Below are 6,716 nucleotides of genomic sequence, written 5' to 3' on the forward strand. Positions count from 1 at the left end.
CAAATGAACCCTCCAGAACTAACTCATGTACCATAGCGCAAGATCCATATCCATGAAAGACAAGCATAAATATAATGCACTTGAGAAAAAAAATGGGCTATACCTCTCAAGTAGCAAACCGCTGAGTAGACCAAGAGTGGGGAATGAGAATGCTCATCAAGATACCCAAGTCTCCAACCAAGACTCATCTAAGAATAATCTCCTCTCAAGTCCATATCAGGTGACTGCCCCTTGGAATTCCTGCTGAAACCATCAACCGTCTCAACAAATACTTCTCTAATCCAAGAGAAATCAACATCACCACCGTCTCTAAGTATCCATGAGCACCTGTAACCAATCAATCCATGCCAACTCCAAATGAAACATAGCAATATCATGAAGTATCCAGCTTATGATCAGTGTACTCAATACTAAGAAACTAAACCAAGATCAATGTCAAAGTTCCAACCATGGCCTCAGGAACATAAACATGACAACATGATCTAACCATCTCAACTAAAGAGATAGCATGCTCCATATGAACATACCATAACATGTCACAACTCTAAACGCGTATCAAGAGTATACCATGACATAATAATGAAACCATCCTCATACCAAGGATAACATGCCAAATAAAAGCATAAACCACACCTTTGCCAAGAACCCTATGAGTCCTCAAGATGCAACCATCTCCACACACCATGAAGAAAACCATCTCCACATACCAGGAAGAACCATCTCCATACACCATAAGATAACCAAGAACTCCATGAGTCCTCAAGATCTAACCATCTTCAAACACCATGAAGATAACAAGTGCACCATGCAAATGTCAAAGACGCTTCTGCAGCAACAGGATCTAAGACAAACCTCCAACATCTGCAAACACTCAATAAATATATCAATGCCAACAACTCCCACTCAACTGTGGTACCAAGTCACCTATGGCATCATAAAATCCATCCTCTCCAAACCAAGAAGATATAAACCAAACCAGGAACTAATCCTGCACTGTCACCCCATCACTGTCACAAGCTCCCACTAAACCGTGTATCCAAGCTATCCATGACATCATGATGAAAACTCATCCTCTAACCATGAGAATCAACCAAAGTATCAAACCATCAAAGAACTCAAAGTGCACATCATGAGCTCCTTAAAAGAAACCAAATAACCATGATCCTCAACCAAGAAGATATACCACCATAACTGAATCAAAAAAATCCAAGCTAATGAACATCAAGGATGTACCTGTATAACCAATCATATCATTCCAAAATCCATGGCACCATGATCACATCCATAAACCGAGCGTCTAGCTCTCAAATTGTCCAACCTATCAGCATAAAATAGTCAACCGCAATCCTCCACCATGACTGTACCTGGTAACAACATCTCATCCCTTCAACATGAAGATAAAATCATGTGACTTAGGGCATAGACAACCCAAATCCAAGCCACCAATTTGAATATGCATCAATAATGAAAGATCAATGGGCAAAGACAACCCATAACCAAGCTATTAATGCAACCTATAAGTATAGACCGCTTACAACACTGCACAACTTGTAGACCCAACAAGTCATCATGCATATCCAAACCAAACACTGATAACCATATCATCATGAGACCAATCTGAAATATGAACTGAGTATACAATGACATCAAATCTTAAATCTCCAATGCCATAAACTCACAATGTTACCATAGTCAAAATATATCAATAAACTATTCAGATTAATATATCAACAAATAAATCATGCCAAACCTGCACCAAATCTGAACCAATGTGTAGAGCTCTCCAAGAGCTTTTCGTTGACTACTCGAAGTCCAAAATTCGACTCCGTATGCCCAAGTTATGCCCCAATCCGTGCTCAAAATAAATAACATCTGACTTTAGGGCTCTTAAAACCTGACAAAATTTCAAAATCATAGAACCAAACTTACACCATGTTGTAGTGCTCTGAATTAGCTTTCCAACGCCTGTAAGAACTCTGAAATCCGATATTCTGAGAGAAAGTTATGGCCGTTTTACTAAAATAGTCTTTTTACTATTTTCAGTACGATTTTTCATTTTTTAATTTTTTTTGAGTGACAAAAATTCCGACGGGATTAAATTTGACGGCCATCGTGGGCTGAAACCAAAAAACTCTTTCATTTCCTTTGAACATGTCCAAACTAGGGCATATTATATATCAAAATTTATGAAAATGTCGACCCCGATCCAATGGTGAGGTCTGTTTTTGCCCAGGAGGTCATTTCTGCAAGCTACCCCCCAAAACCCTCATTTAAATGAAACATCCAAAAAAATCTTTTTGTCCAACAATTTCACATGCCCAAATATTTTAACATCCCATCATAACAGCAAACCCAAAACCCTCAAATCTGCAATAAATCATTCATATATCTTGCCCTTTCTTTTATCCTCTCATGCATTCCCATGGATTCAATCTAGGTTTACAATAATAAAACCATAGCTCTGATACCACTTGTAAGGAAACTTGGCAATAAAGAATATAACCGTTTCCACATAACCCATAATAGATCTAAAATAAACACGGAATTAAAATCCACATGCAAGAGAATAGACAACATACCCATAAAATGTGACACAAGATATACCTTGGGAAACCCTCATTGAAGGAAAAACCCAGCCTCCAAAAGCATCCATCACCATGTATTATTCAACAAAAATACCATTGCCATACAACTATTGAAGCCTTCATGGCCATAGCCACAACTGAGAAAACTATGTGAACAAGCATGAATCCACACATCCCATGCCATGCTTTCAACCTTCACAAATGCTCCCTTGGCTAACCTATCAAGCCTTGTCCCACTCGACTCTTGCCTTTTGTCTTCTCCTTGTCACTCTCTCACTCTCTACAACAACTACCCTTGTGGCTGCTTATATAGTAGCAAGTCCCACAAAACCACTAAGTGGTATTACATAAACCATGTGCTACCTAATCCAATGACCCCACATTTAATATTGGGCATTTAATTCTTTTTCCCAATATTAAATAATTACATAAAATATTTTCACAATGTTACAATACAACTCATCAAGAATATTCCATGGGAATCTTTACATGTTGCACGTCCATCTAGGCACAACATTACATAATAAAATAAAATAATAAAATAACAATATTATGCAATGTGTGCAACACCCATTATCTCAACATGGTGTTCTTCTATAAATCACTGCGCCCACGAGGAGTACTTGAGCTCACTTGAGGGAACATGTTAGCCGAACTTTATAATCAAAAGGTTTTATCTCTTAGCTCCTTAAGTCCTACTGCACAATCTAAACTTTTTGATTCTTACTCTCGTTCACATCTATGATAAATTCTCATGGATAGTTTTTGAAACTATACCTCTCCATGTTGAAATCAAATTTCAAAGATTTGCCAATGTTGCTTCTGACTAAATCCTACATTCATATCACTCTAAGCTTTCCTTTTTGGTGAAAATTAAGAAAAACAAAAATATAGTAATAAATGCAACCCTATACCTTGAACTAATTATGAATTTTAGATTAATTGATTATACAAGTTTAAGATATAACTAAAGGTAACCCTAGAGTGCCCCTAGATTTTATGAGAAATTTGGCTCTGCGGTATTTTTTAATTATATTTACTTTTAGGATTATGTAATTTTGACATTAGCAGGAGAATCCAGGTAGAATTTGATGGACTTTAGACTTCTTCTTTTTTAAGTTCTATTTTGGACTATTCTGATCAACTCAACCCTCCAACCCTAAAATAGACAACTAAAAAATGAGATATCCCAGGACTAGCAGCGATGTACTCTCTAGTACAACATATTCACGATTAATTTATAGCATATTGCAATCTGAATCTATGGATGATCATTGGAGGGAGGTCAAAATCTTAGGGAAACTGAAATATGATTAAATATAAACAATTTCAATTTAATGTTTCATGGGATAGATAAATAGAGTTAAATCTGTAACTTGTTTGAACTAAAAGACTTGCTTATTCCTAGATTTTGACGTCCCAAGACTTGCAAGAAATGAATGAAATCAACCTCTACTTGGAGGCAATCTATGATTAATCTATTATGGCTTGATATGTAGTTCATTTCAAGATTTGCAGGAGGAATGATCGTTGCTTTGAAACTTGAATCAATCCATGATCCAAGGCCTATTTTGATACTAATGCAATGTAGTCTTATGAAAACATCCAAAGTTTATCATTTAATAAACTTGATTATTTTCCCTCCTTGTTTTGCAAGGTCAAAAATGCAGGGTTTGGGAGGTGGAAGATGGAGATGATGTTACAAGCTCAAGTTCGGGACTTTGAACGAGATCAAGCTACACAAGAGTGCTTCAAGATGTCCAAATGAGAGGAAGATACATCATCAAAGTGCAATTTAGGTTCAAGATCAAACCAGGTACAATCACATGAAGACATCTTCAAATACAATCAAGTTTAAATTAGATCGAGGTACAAGTTCAAGATGCAAATTCAAGTTAAGGCATGAGAAAGATCTCAACAGATAGAGAAGACTCACAAGATGAGGCATTTGAGAACATTCATCCTCAAGAATTTGATAGTTTTAGAAAAGCCACATTGCACAATCAAGTTAGAAATGTTGAGAGTTACTTTCTAATAATTGACAAAGAAATATTTGCAATTTTAATATCCACATTGCACAAACCAGTATTCAAAACACATCTTCTCAAATGGAGCTATACGATAAGGATGATGAGGTGGCACCAAGTTGTCTTCTCCAATCAGAAAATTCCAATTCAAGCAAAGTTAATCACATTATACCATGTGTCATTTTCTCATTAGCTGAAAAATCATTGTAATTTTTTTATTGGCCCACAATGTAGTGTGCTCATGTAATTGGTTGTAAAAGATATGCATTAACAGAATCGAATATGATTCGAGTGTTGCCGGCCAATTGGCAACAACTAGTGGATTCTGTTGTGAGAGAAATTACCAACATGGACATCTCTAATATATTTAATTAAACAATTGAGATTGATTCGCAATCATCTTATCTATCTAGGGGTTATTTTAGCAGATGCTAGTGTTATTCTTCCAGTCACTGAAGTTTGATTTTTGTCATGTTATCATTATTTTTATGCATTTATCTATGAATTAATGAGTTATTGTTTAATCATATTTATATCATTAATTTATTATTTTATATAGTTATTCATTTAGTTAAATCATATTTTCTTATTTGTTCAAATATTGTTAATTATTTGTTTTCAGTAAATATAATTTTATTTTTCATTTCATTAATTTATTTATTTAAAGAATCTTTCATATATGATTATGATATTGATTGTGTTGATTGAATCTATGCCAGATGATTATAGTATAATCCACATATGAAAGAAGTTCCCATCCTTGTTCATCAGACTCAAGTGACTTCATTTTTGCCAAGATCTAATCATTGATAAGTAAACTCAAAATAATCTCAATGCCCACTCTCTAGCAATCTATAATCACAAATGCAAACAATAAAATCACTTTCTATTCTTTCAATTTTGAGTTGCATACCTCTTACAGATTTTTAGGTGTTTTGGGTGCTTCTTCAAATAATCCTTGAGACTCAATAGCTTCCTTGTACACAAGTGTATCTTTAAATTTTGCTGCACCAAAATTGTATGTCCTGACTGCTACTCCACAAGTAACAATCTACAGAAAGAAGAGATCAATCTCATTCGTTATTGAACACAAATCATAATCCCACAAATATATAGGTGTATTTAAAGAGCACAAGAAAATTATATTGCTTGAAATCCTTCTACCATTAAACATAGATGAAATCTTTTTGAACTTTGAGCTTCTCATACAATGCAAGATAAATTTCTTTGAATGCCTCCTTCTCAAACAACAACGCCATCATCAAAGGGGTACTACACTACTAAAGCAAAGCAACGATGGTTCCCTAAAATTACATGGGGTGTTGCTGGTGCATCTTGTGGTAGAAAAGTTGTGCATTGAAAAGTCGACTCTCACTATCCCGATGTTGCCCGGCCCACCTCTACTCCCAGCTTAAAACTTCATACACATAGTCTCACAATCTCAAATCCTAATCACCAAAAGATTTGATGATCTTGCTAGGCACAATCCTAGCAATCGTAAAATCCTCAACTCTCATGAGATATGATTATTTAGCTCTGGCAATCCTCAACTCCAATACCTCCAATAGCGCATGAAGATAGAATAACAAATTAACAAACAAACTTTTGGCAAGCACCAGAAACACATCCCACCCCACCCCCTCCCCCCCCACCAGAATCAAAAGCCCTCCTCTATCTCCAAGTTTAGTTGTCCGAAATGAAGACCTCCAAATCGCGTAGACCTCCAAATTAGCTCCCACCCAAAATGCTCAAACTATGAAATAAATCTCGCGTGCTCCTTTTTCTTTTTTTTGTTATGAGCCCAATTTGGTTGAAATTAAAGGTTGAAATCGGGCTCATAAACAAAAATAAATAAATAAATAAATTGAACAAACCAAAAAAAGGCCTCGGTTGAGATTAAAGGTGAAAAATTGACCTCAAATGTAGTGGTGATGGAACATGGCATATGTCCACAATACACTTTATTGGAAATGGAATCCCTTCTTTTGTGAAATAATTCATTCATTTCTTTGCTTCTTCATTCTTCACACACTTCCATACCTTCTTTTACAAAATTTATGTTGTCAAGCTTATTCGTTGTCAACTTTCACACAGTGTATTTTCT

This window comes from Cupressus sempervirens, chromosome 3 (assembly GCF_028749045.1).
Source record: "Cupressus sempervirens isolate cs-2001-9-10 chromosome 3, ASM2874904v1, whole genome shotgun sequence".
Lineage (NCBI taxonomy): Eukaryota > Viridiplantae > Streptophyta > Pinopsida > Cupressales > Cupressaceae > Cupressus > Cupressus sempervirens.